Below are 16,963 nucleotides of genomic sequence, written 5' to 3' on the forward strand. Positions count from 1 at the left end.
AAACAAAAGCCCAGGACCAGATGGCCTCACAGGAGAATTCTATCAAACATTTAGAGAAGAGCTAACACCTATCCTTCTCAAACTCTTCCAAAATATAGCAGAGGGAGGAACACTCCCAAACTCATTCTACGAGGCCACTACCACCCTGATACCAAAACCAGACAAAGATGTCACAAAGAAAGAAAACTACAGGCCAATATCACTGATGAACATAGATGCAAAAATCCTCAACAACATACTAGCAAACAGATTCCAACAGCACATTAAAAGGATCATACACCACGATCAACTGGGGTTTATCCCAGGAATGCAAGGATTCTTCAATATATGCAAATCAATCAATGTGATCCACCATATTAACAAACTGAAGGAGAAAAACCATATGATCATTTCAATAGATGCAGAGAAAGCTTTCGACAAAATTCAACACCCATTTATGATAAAAAAAATATCCAGAAAGTAGGCATAGAGGGAATTTACCTCAACATAATAAAGGCCACATATGACAATCCCACAGCCCACATCATCCTCAATAGTGAAAAATTGAAACCATTTCCACTAAGATCAGGAACAAGATAAGGTTGCCAACTCTCACCACTATAATTCAACATAGTTTTGGAAGTTTTAGCCTCAGCAATCAGAGAAGAAAAAGAAATAAAAGGAATCCAAATTGGAAAAGAAGAAGTAAAGCTGTCACTGTTTGCAGATGACATGATACTATACATAGAGAATCCTAAAGACTCGACCAGAAAACTAGTAGAGCTAATCAATGAATTTGGTAAAGTAGCAGGATACAAAATTAATGCACAGACATCTCTTGCATTCCTATACAGTAATGATGAAAAATCTGAAAGTGAAATTAAGGAAACACTCCCATTTACCACTGCAATAAAAAGAATAAAATACCTAGGAATAAACCTACCTAAGGAGACAAAAGACCTGTATGCAGAAAATTATAAGACACTAATGAAAGAAATTAAAGATGATACAAATAGATGGAGAGATATACCATGTTCTTGCATTGGAAGAATCAACATTGTGAAAATGACTCTACTACCCAAAGCAATCTACAGATTCAGTGTAATCCCTATCAAACTACCAGGTACATTTTTTCACAGAACTAGAACAAAGAATTTCACAATTTGTATGGAAACACAAAAGACCCCAAATAGCCAAAGCAATCTTAAGAAAGAAAAACGGAGCTGGAGGAATCAGGCTCCCTCACTTCAGTCTATACCACAAAGCTACAGTAATCAAGACAGTATGGTACCAGCACAAAAACAGAAATATAGATCAGTGGAACAGGATAGAAAGCCCAGAGATAAACCCACGCACATATGGTCACCTTATCTTTGATAAAGGAGGCAAGAATATATAGTGGAGAAAAGATAGCCTCTTCGATAAGTGGTGCTGGGAAAACTGGACAGCTACATGTAAAAGAATGAATTTAGAACACTCCCCAACAGCATACACAAAAATAAACTCAAAATGGATTAAACTCAAAATGGATTAAAGACCTAAATGTAAGGCCAGACACTATCAAACTCTTAGAGGAAAACATAGGCAGAACCCTCTATGACATAAATCACAGCAAGATCCTTTTTGACCCACCTCCTAGAGAAATGGAAATAAAAACAAAAAATAAACTTAAAAGCTTTTGCAAAGCAAAGGAAACCATAAACAAGACGAAAAAGCAACACTCAGAATGGGAGAAAATATTTGCAAATGAAGCAACTGACAAAGGATTAATCTCCAAAACATACAAGCAACTCATGCAGTTCAATTTCAAAAAAACAAACAACCCAATCCAAAAATGGGCAGAAGACCTAAATAGACATTTCTCCAAAGAAGATATACAGATGGCCAACAGACACATGAAAGAATGCTCAACATCATTAATCATTAGAGAAATGCAAATCAAAACTACAATGAGGTATCACTTCACACCGGTCAGAAGGGCCATCATCAAAAAATATACAAACAATAAATGCTGGAGAGGGTGTGGAGAAAAGGGAACCCTCTTGCACTGTTGGTGGGAATGTAAATTGATACAGCCACTATGGAGAACAGTATGGAGGTTCCTTAAAAAACTAAAAATAGAACTACCATATGACCCAGCAATCCCACTACTGGGCATATACCCTGAGAAAACTATAATTGAAAAAGAGGCATGTACCAGAATGTTCACTGCAGCTCTATTTACCATAGCCAGGATATGGAAGCAACCTAAGTGTCCATCAACAGATGGATGGATAAAGAAGATGTGGAACATATATACAATGGAATATTACTCAGCTATAAAAAGAAACGAAATTGAGTCATTTGTAGTGAGGTGGATGGACCTAGAGTCTGTCATACAGAGTGAAGTAAGTCAGAAAGAGAAAAACAAATACAGTATGCTAACACATATATATGGAATCTAAAACAAAACAAAAAAATGGTCATGAAGAACCTAGGGGCAAGACGAGAATAAAGATGCAGACCTACTAGAGAATGGACTTGAGGATACGGGGAGGGGGAAGGGTAAGCTGGGACAAAGTGAAAGAGTGGCATGGACATATATACACTACCAAATGTCAAATAGATAGTTAGTTGGAAGCAGCCGCATAGCACAGGGAGACCAGCTCGGTGCTTTGTGACCACCTAGAGGGGTGGGATAGGGAGGGTGGGAGGGAGGGAGACACAAGAGGGAAGAGATATGGGGATATATGTATATGTATAGCTGATTCAGTTTGTTATAAAGCAGGAACTAACACACCATTGTAAAGAAATTATACTCCAATAAAGATGTTTAAAAAAAGAAAAGAAAAATGTGTCTTTTATTTTTACTTAAAAACCAAAAGCACATTTTGGCCAACCCGATATTTATGCTTTCTACTGAGTAGTCAACAAGTAAATATGTCAATACTGAGCATCTATATAAATTAAAACTAACTCCAAAGAGTGACTTCTGAAATATCCAACAGGTCCCCATTCACTGTCAAGTACTATGGGTACCAAGGAGTTTTGCTACCTTGGGAATCATGCAAGAAACAAGCAGTAGAAGCAGAACTGACTGCATTAGAGGTAACAGATACATTTTACACGTTATTTGTCATACTTTATTATACAGAAATATGTTTGGAAAAAATGAATTTAGATTTAGCTTTTACTATGTACTCTATTTAACCTTTGGTTCACATCTTTAATAAGATAAATTCTAATTTAATTAATTACTAAATATTATGCCATGATTTACCTGCCAAATGAATTTTAAATTATTTGACTTAAAATTAAAAACAATGACTTAAAATTTCTGAGTTGACTCTTTGGCTCACCATGGTTATAAATGAATTTCCTTGTTTTGCTCACCTCTCTACCACTGGCTTTAAACGTCATATGCTTTCCTAAATAGAGGTTAGTTAATAGACCCATGTCTCTATATTTTTATTTTTTTATATTAAAAATTATATATAAATATGCATAAAGTCAATGCTAAGTGTAGGCCACTGTGACTAGTGCTACAATTTGATGCAACAGATGTTTCCTCCAAGTTTCAGAATTTACTTGTTAAATTTAATATGATTATAATGCTCTCTGGTCAGGAGAGCTGACTTTTTTAGTAGTTGATCCAACCTGGATGAATCATTAATCCCTTAAAAATAAGGTTCATCCTGGGGAAATATACTGACCTCTAGTTTACTCCTGTTGATTCAGTCATGTGTGCTTTCTATTTTCTGTAAAGGTATTAATACTTTATTAACTACTATATGCCAAAGAAATTTCCCAATTTATAATAAGTGTAATAAAATTAAATTGTGTACTTTGATTCCAGCCTTCTATTTTTTAAGTCCCATATATATATTTTTGTCATTATAAAGGTCTGTGCATATACTTTTCAAATGCTTAAATGAAAGAATAAGCTTTCCTCCAAGTTTATAAAAGCAAAGAAAATTCTTATGTAATGAGGAATGATCAACTCCTAAAGAGAATTCATTAACTTGTATATCACAAGCTTCTTTTGAGATTTTCCAGAGCAAATTTATATATAAACAAAGAGTTAGTAAGCATTTCCTGTAATGGACCATGAAATACTGTAATGTTAGCTCCCGTAAGATGACTTTCCCTGTGTGCAGTGTGATTCATTAATGCAAAGAAACAGCCTGTGCAGAAAGATAGAATCATCTGTGCGATACTTATGGCTGTTTAAAAAAAAAATTGACAGAAAAGAGAGGAAAGAAACAAGTATGACAAGTATTGTTCTCTGCTTTACTTGCAATACATTTGAAAATTCAAGCATTTCACAAACATATATTTCAAGGGAAAATATTTATGATAATAAAGGCTTAATATCTAAATCTACATATTTTATATGCCAAGCAGATATTTAATAAATCACGATTAAACGTATTTAAGAAAACATTATTCCTCTTTGTAGAATTCTTATTTCACTTTTTTCAATGTTTCTAAATCCCCTTACTTAGTATCATCTAATCTTTATTTCTCTATTCTCCAGAAAGATCATAATATCTAAAAGATAGAATATTGAAAAACTTGTGTTTGAACTTTGACCTGGAAAAAACAGAAACCAAACTTATCAGATTATGTCACAGATAATGTTATCAATATAATCACTGAATAGATACATTTTGTGGTAGGCAAAAATAGACATCAGAATTAGCATGCCCGTATGTTCAAATGATTCATGATTACTCATGGGTTTATGTACACTAATGGAGTGAATTATCCAACATTGCCACTTAATCATAGAATATTAAGAGTCTGCATGTTGAGTGCCCTGGGTTAATTTCATTACAGTTTTAATCTGTTGAAAAGGAAATGTAAAAAAAAAAAAAAAAGTAGGATGAGGAGACATTTCAGATTCATGAATGACTGCCCCAATCTTAAGGCCCTGTGGATTTGGCTACATATCCCATTCAAAATTATCTACTTTCCCAAGAAAGTCAAATGTTACCAGTTAAAATATTAAGAGTTCTAGAAATTTCTTAAGAAAAATTAAAAGTATACAGTATACATTATTATGTTTAAAATTAAGAATATCTGGTTTCCAAAAACCCTGGGTAAGAATGAATTTATCTCCTTAAAATTCAACTTTAAATTGGGAACAAATTAGCAAAAATAAACACGAGAGTTGCCTTTAAATGATTATGGAAAGGTTATGGAGGAACACTTCAGAGGTCTGTGTGGAGTGGCCTTCCAGCCAGCTCTGGATCCAAACCTCGCTCTCTCCTCACAAGCTTTGGGTCTTCCTGCCACCTCCTCACTTTTCTTTGTAAAATTATGGTGCTCAGAGAACAACCTCTTCATAAGATTTTGTGAGGAGTAAATAAAATATATTTTTTAAGTTCTTAACATAGAGCTGAGGAAACTGTAGTCATTCAACATATACACTGGCAGAAATACAAAATAAAAAAGAATGTGCACTACATTTTCAGCTGCAACTACTGAAATGAATACCTAGCTGAACAAATAAGACTAAATGTGTGCTCTCAGGATGCCTAGTGGGCATTAAATTTATTTGTGTTATCATCCAAGAGAAGAAAGGAGATTCAGAAAGAGAGGGGCCTTTCTGTATCACTTGTCTATAGAAAGCAGAAGAGATTATAAAGTTCACCTGAGGAAGGCCCTCCATTTACTTGAGGAAATTAAGACAGAGAGTGATTCAATGATCTGTATGTTTAATGGTGAAGGCAGGTCTAGAACCAAGGTTTCTTGCTTCTCATAACAGTGTTATTTATTTTTTTCCCCAAACCCCGTTACCTCAAATCTAATCCTGAACTAAACATTTTTTTTGAAATGGATAGAATTTGTCTCAATTTTTTTTTTCAGAAGATTGTTACATAAAATGGAATAAAGGAGAAAGAAACATTAACCCAAGGAATACGCTGGAAGTAATCGTATGCTCCAGTTTGCAGTTTAAGGCATCTAGGTGTCTTTATCTACAATCCTCTCCAATATAAGCAATCTACAACTACAATGTGGTATAGAAATTTTTATCATCTGGTTATTGTAAAGAAAAGGGCTGCTTCTCCATTCAAAATGGTTTATCCTATATCTACACAAACAACTGTTCAAAAAGTATTTTTAAAAAAGAATAAGATGTTTATAGATTAGTAATGAGGCACTTTATATAAGATAAATTCATATTTAAATATCAAAATAATATCATTCAGAAATAAGAGACACAGCAAAAACCTGGACTAAACTCACAGAAATACTAATAGATTATAAAGTGTCAACACTGAGTAAGAAAGAACCCCAAAAAGGTAAAATGGACTCAGTTATCCATAGTTGGTCAAAAACCCATCGACAAGATCTACAGAGCTGGGATCTGAGGTATCTGAGAGAAGCTGACACAGAGATGTGTACGTCAGCTCAGCAAACAGTTCAGGAAACATTTACTGAATATCCACCCTGTGATAGGTAATGTGTCTATGAGTTGGAATTTAACGACCACTAGCTACTCGCCAAAATCTGTTTTTGTCTTGTCCTGGACACGCAGCTAGACTATGTTTCCTAGCTTCTCTTGCAGTTAGCTACAGTCACTCCATTTTAGCCAGTGGTTACAGTTGGGAGTGTTCCAGGCCACTTGCATGCTTGGTCATAAAGCCCTTCTACACATACTCGTCTGCTCTCTACTATCTTCTATCAGGTGGGAAAAAACAAAACAAAACAAAACAAAACCCAAGCAAACAAGAGCAAAGCCCTAGGAGACTGTTTGTCAAACACCCCTTCCCATTATTACTTTCCCCAAGGAGGCTCTTCAGACATCTTTCTTCCTTAATCCTCCCTCCTCATGAAATTTTAATACTATGGACATATTGTATATCTGTTAACATACTGTGGCCCTTTAGAAGGCCACAAACTATTGTAATATCTAAAATATTTCACCCTCACCACCCAAAGAACAATTTTCACCATGTTGAGAATGCATACCTTAGGGGATCATGAAACCACAAAATGGAAGGTGTCACGGTCCAAGTTAGATGGCTATATGAGCATGAAATACATTCCAGTATGTTGAGGCATTATACTTTTTAGGCCCATATGTTATAGCAGTTTAGGCTATCCTAAGTAGGCTAGTACAAGTGTCTTTAAAATGTATTTATATAAAATGTAATAATATTCCTTGCCTGTTTAGCTATACAATCCAACAGTTGGCCAAAAACAACAAACTGTAAAGCCTCTATACACAAAACACAAAATAATTTCTCTAGACAGTAGAGACTTACAGATCATATTTCCCTTTAAAAGATAAAGTCTGACCACAGTGTGATCAGGCTACTAGTTTATCCCTTCAAACACAGAACTCCCTTCAAAACAAATGTAAGGGGAGGGTGGGTTGGGGTAGAGGGTGGGGCAATGAAGGGCCTAATTACAACCCAGTAACCTTAATCGCACTGCCCTCAGAGCTGTCTCTATAGAAAACTAATCATTATTTCTTAGAATATCCCCAAACCCAATATTTCTCACTTTAAACACATAGTAAACATAGTAGTAAAAACATTCTGCAGTCCAAATAGTTCACTTTTGTGTTTCCACAAAAATATAGAAGCTTATCAAAACGAAATAAACTTAGAATCCTTTAAGTTCACATTTACATTAGTTCTGGAATATAAAATAAATGCAACATTTATGTAGAGTACATAAATGCAAGATAACTTACTATTTTAAAAATTTAAATTAAATTGTATGATATAAGCATAGTGAATGCTTCCTGAATACAAATTGTCCTCTGATATATTTAATTAGGTAATGAAATATTCTAATTCTTATTACTTTTGACAGTTAAATTTCTGTTATCATTTTCCTCCAATCATTTTAATTTTTTAAATATATAGGCAACTGAAGGTTCAGCTGAAATTCTATCAACTAATGATAATTTATGTCATTTTTGTTAATTGGAAGAGAGGGGTGGCAGATTTCCCAATTCATCTATTATGGCTTCATGAGTGTGAAAAAAAAATTCAGCTTAATAGCATGTGTCACTTAAGGGACTAAATTTATTGAATAAAAAGTGACCCTTTGATTTCCCAAGTATACAAAAGTGGTGTCAGATTAGAATAAGTGTAAGAAAAATCTCTACCAAGAATTTGCATTATGACTAAGAAAACTGATAATCTCAAAAACAAATTGTAAAACCTACCTTAAATTGTAAGATGTCTGAACTATTGGAATGTAAAAAACTAAAGTGATTGATCATGCTTCTAAGTGAGATATGTGATGTAAAGCAAAATCAGAATAATTGGAGGGTTCTCTAGCAGGTGAAATAAAATAGGCTTTTCAAATATATCACATGTTTGAGAAAAGTCTGTGTGTATGCGTGCATACAATTGCTATAGTGATTTGTGTTTTCTACAGATTTCTTAACATTGTACCTAATCAATATTCACTTTTAAACTAGGCTTTACTAATACAATATCCCTAAATATAACCAAAGAGCCATTTTGGGGATATAGAAAAGTAAGTTAACCATCAAAATGCCGATTTCTGACAATTTTCAAAGGAAATCCCTTAGTCACTACTAAAATATTTTGACCCTTATATTTATACAATTTGACAGTTATGGGCGGGTAGCTGACATCCTGCTTTCCAATAGATTAAAAAAGTTATTCCCCAGCAGACACAGAGCAGAAGCCCAGAGCCCATGACTTGAGGAACGTGGCACATCCTTAGTTTCAGCCCCTTTACTCTCTGTTCCAGGTGACCTTCCACAGGATCCAGCCAGCACAGCAACACACAGCAGACCTGACTGCATGTCACTCATCATCACCCTTCTACAACAGTGGCACTCACTGAATTATTTTCCTCAGGATAGTTTAGTATATGATAAATCGGTAACAGTCACTATTAGGGCAGTCAGTCAGTGAGATTTGCCTTTACTAGTGTCCTGAGAACACCTGTAATAAAAATAGCCTGTAAAAATATGAATCTACATCTTGCATACTTAAATGTCATGTAAATATGAATCAAAATATCTGGGTCCTTTATGGCTTGCATTGCCCTATGTTTACTTGTAGATCTTTCCAGCAAGGTCGGTGTGGTTATCACAATTCAGTCCTAGGAAACTTCTGATGTTAGAGAAATTAAAGAGGAGCAAAATGAAAACCATAAACCAAACAAGTAAAAAACTAATGCTGGCATAGCAGGCAACGCAATTACTCTTTTGATTTTCAGAATTGTGTGCAAGTATAGTAATGAATTTTGTCACAAAATATTAAAGACCGGGTAGATTTGGTGATTCTAGTTATACAATACACACACAAAATTTCTTCACTTTTTGCTCCATATACTCCATCCCTACTTGGTCTAAGAAAGGTAGGACCCAAGAAAATTTTATCGAATTATCAGAAACTCATTCTCTGAAATATTTAGAAGCTATTGAGATGGTTCATGGTTGGAAATTTAAAATCAAATTAAGTCGATGTAATTGACCCATTAACTCCCAGAAATTTTCAAACAAGGCAGAAAGAAGAATTTAAGTTGAAATACCAACTTAAATTTTGCACTGTTTTTAATGCTTAAAATACTCAGGTCTCCTGGTGTTTCTGCTTTGCTGAGGCAGGAACTGAAGCTTCGTAGACTCCATCAGCAGGGGCTTCCATAAAAGCCACATTCTTGCCTCAGTGAAGCCAATGCAAAGGCAGTCTGATGGAAAACCAATGCTTTTATAAAGTGGAAAACTTAGCAGAAGGTTAAATGGTTCCATTTCAGGTAGAAAACTCTTTACACAGCCTTTCCATCCATTTGGTCAAAATTGAAGTTTTTAGTCTTATGAGACACTGAAGGGTGAAATCAAGGCTTTACTAGCTTTGACATCCCTGCTGTGTGGAATTTCTGAGAGAAAAGCCCTCTGGTAGGCCATGTTTTCTGCTCAAATTAAGACTTCTGCTTCAATCCAATAAAACTGACATTGAGTTTTCAATGTCTTTTTCAATGTCCTTTTATAGGTTTGAAAAATACATAACTTTATACATACTAATCTTTAGCTGTGATGATTTACAATACAGTTGATTAAAATCCTAAACAACTCATTGAGCACCAATCCCTAATCTTCTAGCTGATCTGCTTTATTGCTCTCATCACCACCACCTGAGCACACACCTATTCTGCCATTTCATCATGACCTCCAGCCCATCACCCTGTAATTTCTCCACCACTTACATTATTAAGCTTAGGTACCAAGAGCCATCATTTCAACTACTTTCTTGCCCTACAATAACTGTTGTTCCCCTCTATTCCACCTGCCCCAAAAGGCATCAGTCATACTCTTGACAGAAAAAGGTCCCTGCATCAGCATACATCTGGTCTACCTCCTGATTTACCGAAATAGAAGAGGTGACAGCATCCCATTGCAGCCAATGCAACCATCTATGTTCAGAAAACTTAAATTACTGGTTATCTCCTTTCTGCCTCATAATTTCAAACCCTACATCTCTACTCACCAGCAATAAAAAGGCTCATGTCTCTAATAAAAGAAAAATTACTCCACTACCCAATATAATTATTATTCTATTTCTCTTTTTCAAAAATTTCACAATCAAACAACTTAAAATAGTGGTCTATAGTAGCTTCTTCCATTTCTTCCCCTTTCACTCCAGTCTATTCCAATTCCGTTCCAATGGCTTCTGCCCCATTACATCTCTGAAAAGCTCTCACCAAGATCACCATGGTCTCCCACATCCTAAATGCAAAGGATGTCACTTATTCCCCGTGTGCTCTCAGCAGCACTTGACAGAGGTGACCGCTTCATTTTCCTGGAGTCAGTGTTTTTCAAGCAACACCACCTTCAACTTTTCTCTTCCCTCTTCTGATGCTCCTTCGCAGCCTACTTGGCCAATTCCACCTTCTCTAACTACTTATCATATATGATTTCTATGGGATCAATACCAGTGTCTTAGTTTTGCTTCCTCCACCGACAGTTATTGACCTTTTCACCGTCCCAACAGAATCAATCGTCACCTGTGAGTCCAAAATTCTGAAATTCATACTTATAATCCAGACAACACCTCTGATGTCTAAGCCCATATAATACAATCGTAACTTCATAACTGAAATGTTTTGAGCCCTTACTCTGCTCTGACCATGAGGATAAGCTCTCTGAAGTATCTCATTTAATCCTCACAAATTCTCTTTAAGGTAAATGTTTATTATTATCACCACTTTATAAATGAGAAAACAGTCTCAGATCAAAGAGGTGCTCAGGTCACACGGTGAGCAGGTGGAGAAATCAGAATTCAACAGCGTCCCAAGTTTGAGTTTGTTACCATTACCTAACTGCCCACTTACTGTCTGCAAAGGAGATGTTTGTTGTGCTCCAAACTAAACACACCTGAGAGAGATCTGGTGACTGCCTTGGTTCCCCTCTCCCATTCCCTAAGAAAAATCCATTGCATGTCGTGTTCTTGCTGACATACTTCTAATCCTTAAATTATCTGCAATTATATAAGACCCTGTTTGTCTAGCAGGCTTTACAAACCATTAGGGCATTTTCTGTCTTCGTCACTATTGTATCCCCAGAGGAAGGGGAAGTATTTAGAATTATTTGACTTTCAAAAAAAAAAACTCTAACCGATGGACTAACTGTATTTACTATTGATGTTATATCATGTGTAATTATAGAAATTTAGAACTACAAACCTCCTGTCATTTCTGACAGCTATTAGGCCACTTCTCAGTTAGGAAAATTTTGATTCAATATATCATGTACTAGATAAAATAGACCACTTACATGAGGAGAGGGAATAGGGGAGGTAAAAAAAACCATTGAGCATTAACATCTAAACGCTATTAGCAGAAACTAAGTTTCTTATTAACACAGGGCCTTTCATGCCTGCCGGAGTGCTCTTGCATTACAGGTGTTCACGCTACTGAATAAATGAATACATGCTTACATAACTGAATGAAACAACGTTCATGTGTCAAGCATTAACAGGGTGTAACAGACATAATCTTATTTAATGTTCACAGTATTTTTATGAGGATTTTTAATCAAGAATCTAAGACTTGATGAGGTTTAAAAATCTATCCAATGATACATTCCAGAACAAATGCATGTCTGATTCTGATGTCCACACTTTCTCGTGCACCGCACTGCTTTCCCATTCCATATGCTGACTCCATTTGTTTTAGACTCAAATATTTCCAGGTAGTAGAAACACATGAAATTTCAAACAAACTCTAATCTTTGGCTTGTTTATTGTATGAACTTCGTATAAGCCGTTGGCAGGTGAATATTGTTTGACCTGTAAAAATCTTAAAGAATGACTTAAAATTTAGTGTTTTCCGGATTTATTTATTCTTGATCTTCCAAATTTTGCTTCAGGTAATAATTTGAAATTTTTAATTTAGAAACAAGTATCCATACTGCACTTTAATAATAAATATACCCCATAAAGAATGATGAACACAAATCAAACTTGAATAAACCTCAGAAGGAAAAAGCATTTCAAAAGTGAAACACAGCTTGAAGTAGATATGGAAAGAAGGCAGTGCCACGAAGATATTCATTACATAAGAAGGTTTAATAATAACAAAAGTCACTCATGGAAATGAGGGCAATCATTGTCATTATGGAGATATTTTCACAATAGCTCAGGTATTTATGGCTTTTAGTGTGTGAAAATAACAGACATTTACTAACTTTAAATCAATTGAACAATTATGTCTATTGTAGCTGTTCTAAAGGAGAATTATATTCTCGTTAGCTCCTGTCTCCTTGAAAATTATACTGTTTTTTAATTTATATTGATAGATACCAAGAGCAAGTCAAAGATAAAGAGTTTAAAATCTATTTTTCCCTAATGCATGTTTTATAGATAAGTATATGTATTTGATCTCATAATCTGATTCATTATTGCTGGCGCAAAGAAATAATAGACATTTTAATAGGCAGAAGCACTGATTAATATAAAGTTGTAAATCTGGGGACCACATTGATTAAACAGAAAAAAAATTTTACATTTTCTCCTAGTTACCTTTCTAGGTTAGAGTTTGAAACTTTTCTAGCCCTTACATATTTAAAAATAATCTGTATTACTACCACTATTGTTATAAATATTTAAGAAATTCTAATAAAATATTCCTGCACTACATTTCTCATGAAATGTTAGCAAAAGCCATAATATGTCCACGTTGGCTTTCTTTCTTTTCATCCTCATTTTTCATCCAATTTTAACAATATTTGGCTAATTCATTATTCCCATCAGAAGAAACTCTTAATTTATAAATGTAATATCAATCAGAATATTTCTGTTTTAAGCAGTTTATAAAAAGCAATGTGTTAAGACGTTGGTGTTTTATTAATTCAGTCTTTAAAATATGTCTCATAGCTTTTGTATAGCTAGTGTGCTACCAAAATAACTGAATTATCAGAACACACACGTGTCCACTGTAATGGTGCTCCCCAATTTAACCGTTTGGCAGTGGGCTTTGTGGTAGGGGGATGATCGTCGGTAGGTATATTTATAGACCGGTGTGAGATCTTCCAAATAAACACAGGCTCAGAGTGACATCTTCCTTCCACTTTTTAAAAATCAGTGCTGCTCATCTGAATTAGTGTAACCAAGCAGGACCCTATGAGGCCTTCCCAGAATAGACCCCTCACCCATGTCCTCCACCTTCCTTTTGTCTGTAGAAAAATTTTAGTCGAAGAATAAACTGAGAGAAGTGAGAAAATGCAGAAAGAAAGGAAAACCATCAAGCAAGACAAAATAATACTTTAGCCATTAAACAAAGTCAAGGACCTTTAGTTCCTCCTCAAGGACTATAGATAATAATCTGAGCCACATCCTTTGAGCTCTTTTGCAGATACTGAAACCCTCACCAGGTGGAAGAAGTTAACTGCATGCTGCCCACAAGCACATAGACTCCAGACCGGTTGGAACCAGAAGGCCGATGATGCTGACACCCGATTACCTCACGACCGACCAGTCAGAACAATGTCCACGAGCTGACCGCGCCCCGCTCCTTGAACACAAGACTCCTACACTACCCGCTCCAGGGCAGGACACACAGTCTTGAGGGCAAGAGCCCGCTGTGGCCCCCTTTGCCTGGCAAAGCAATAAAGCTCTTTCTTTCTACTTCACCCAAAACTCTGTCGAGATTTAATCCAGCACTGGTGTACAGAGGCCGAATTTTGGTAACATTAGTAACCAAATATAAATATAAATACAAGATGAAATAATTGACGCTACAGCCTGGGAAAGCACTGACCCATTGTAGATACTCATGAAACAAGAATAGAGAGACATTACTCACACATACGTAAGGGAGGAGGCTGTGTAGTCAAGAACGCCATGAAGAGAAACTGAAATGAGGAAATGGGCTACTTGGAGCTTCATTTCATTGTCTGATTTGATGACACCCCCATCCCCTAGGAGGATGCGACTAGGAGAGAAAAGTAATCCCGAAGAGAAATAGCGTCTGGAGGAGCTCACCTCAGAGAGGGCTGGAGGGAGGTCGAAAACGCAGACCCGCGTCCTGGATTCTTCTCAACTTCCTCCCTCACCTCCCTTCCAAGGTGACTGGAGGGTAGCCCGCTGGGCGTGGTGTGGTGATTGTGAAAACCCAAAACAAATGGAGACCAGCCTCGAAAATTCCCTGAGCAGACAAAACCAATTTAATCACACAAACAAGTTTAATGCAGCTTATTTTGCCAGATTAGCATGACCTGGGTCCTTTCTTGCTTATGTGTCTGGAAACCATAAGCCAAACCTTAAACTGTTTCCCAAAATTGATACGAGGTGACTACTAATCAATCCCTATCATTTAAGAAAACTCTAATATTATAACCAACTTCTGTGAAGGATAAACAGTCACTGCCCCCTCACTATATAAGCTGCTTTATCTCAATACACCCCTGAGCCTCCTTCCATATTTGGCTTGAGGGCTCCTGGTTCGTGCACTGTCTCTTTGGTGCACGCACAATAAGCTTTTACTAATTACTGCCTCGGTGATGCATTGGTTTTCTTCTGCTGTGGCTAAACTTTTGACCTGATACGTGCTTACACCTTCTCAGATGAGCTTTGCACCGAGCAGAGGGGCAGAGTCTCCTTTTGAAGTCATTCATCATGTCATCCTTTAGGAAAGAGGCATCTCTAGGTAGAGAATAAAGAAATAAGTGAAAAGAACCTCAGCTTGGGGAAACCTTGAATCTTTGGGCGATTGTGATGGGAGGAGACCATGAAAGTGCATCCAGGATAAAGGAATGGGAGGGCTGCTTGCTGGACACCTGCCTGGAAACTCAGGCCTCCCTTTTTGGGTCTACATCCTGGCTGCACATAAAATCACTTGGTGGAGGTGGGGTGCTTTAAAAGAAATGATATCACCTCAATAGGCCGGATTGACTTCATGACTATTTGGGGAGTGGTGTCTGAGTACTTCTTAATAACTTGCCCCACGTGAGTTTAATACGAAGCTAGGGCTGAGAACCAATGGGTTGCAAGACTGTTCTCTCGGAGAGGCTGTGGATGCATGGAGGATGGGAGGATTTAACAGAGTGCTTAACCATAGCAGGATCAGAGAACTGTCATTTGGGGGAGCATTTGGTCTTCCTGCTTTTTCCATGCTTCCTCTCTGAGTGCTTCAGCTGTAGCAGTGGTTCCTAATGTGCGGTCTTCAGACCAGCAGCATAAGCATCACCTGGGAGCTTGTTAAAAATGCAAATACTCAAGCCGTACCACGGACCTTCCCAATCAGCAAACCTGCGGATGCGGACTAGTAATCTGTGTTTTAACAAGCCGTCTGGGTGTTTCTGGAAACTCGCTAAAACTTGAGAATTACTGGCGGAAAGTAAGAGGTTGATACAACTCAGCTAGGTTAACGGGGGAGTCAAGAGAAGAATTCATTTCTTCAGGGCTTGACCAGAGTTCCCAGGTCGATGAAGCCCAGCGTGAGCTAACAGATAATGTCAGTGGGACTCTGTGGTGACCTAAATGGGAAGGAAATCCAAAAAAGAGGGGATGTATGTATACGTGTAGCTGATTCACTTTGCTGTACAGTAGAAACTAACACAACATTGTAAAGCAACAATATTCCCGCCCCCCCCAAAAAAATATCAGAGACCAAAGTGAGGCCCTGGCAGGTAAGAGTCAGTGAATCTACTTGCTTCCCTTCGCATGGAAATATTCTTTCCAATTTGAAATGCTGTGGATCCAGCATGTTTTGATGTTGTACTATTGTTGATATTTCCAACCAAATCTGCTGTATTAAGGAAAAGGTGAGGAATGCGTCAGTAGAAATAGATCTGCTAAGTGTTGGAGGGAAGGAGGGAGAGAGGGGCAGAGACTATATCGGAATTTATAAGACTAATTTTAGTAAACTAGGAAGTTCAATCATTTCACTCGCAGGAGAGTTCCCTGGTTGGTTTTGATGCCACCTACAGCAGTAAACATGGGACAAAACAAGCACTTCATGAAAGTAGCTCTGTACAAACAGCAAGTTTTGCTGATGAGCCCTTGTCATAGTAAATTAAAAGCACTCCCCTGGGATCCATATATTCATTATTATGAATCCACCCACAGCAAATGCAGGCGAGTCATGTCCCAGGATGCCATGTACTCTGTGTTGGTGGCTACTCATGTGTGATATTATTTTCCAGGTGATATAAAGGCAGCAAGCTTAATGCGATTCTGTTACCAAGGTTCCTTCTAGCTCTTTAATTTCTAGTTCACAGGAAGGCAACATGATTCAAATAATTTTTTTTTTCATCATTCAGCGGAAACCTGCATTTGAATACAGGTTCCTCTATTTATTGGCTGTGTTACTTAACCTCACAGGATGTCAGGTTTCTCAGTTATAGAAGGGGAATGATAAAAAAAAATACCTATCAGCAAATTTTATACGATGCCATGTTTGTAGCATACCTAGCTCAAGGCATGGTACATACTATGTGCTCAATTCGTGGAAGCTGTTTTCTGTATATTATGTTAGCATCATGTACCCCTTGTATAGTTTGCAGAAG

General features: G+C 36.8%; 1 protein-coding gene and 1 long non-coding RNA gene across 2 annotated transcripts in view; one reads left to right on the top strand and one right to left on the bottom strand.

Moving 5' to 3' along the window:
• The window catches only part of CCDC102B (coiled-coil domain containing 102B), a 234,522-nt gene that overhangs the window by 97,261 nt on the left and 120,298 nt on the right, over positions 1–16,963 (bottom strand).
• LOC309639127 overlaps positions 1,655–16,963 on the top strand; it is a 42,002-nt gene continuing 26,693 nt past the window's right edge. Inside the window, exon 1 of the long non-coding RNA XR_014251489.1 lies at positions 1,655–2,814. This is a non-coding gene — a long non-coding RNA (uncharacterized lncRNA). The remainder of the gene's footprint in view (positions 2,815–16,963) is intronic.

This window comes from Balaenoptera physalus (assembly GCF_965194825.1).
Source record: "Balaenoptera physalus genome assembly, chromosome: 12".
NCBI classification, from domain to species: domain Eukaryota; kingdom Metazoa; phylum Chordata; class Mammalia; order Artiodactyla; family Balaenopteridae; genus Balaenoptera; species Balaenoptera physalus.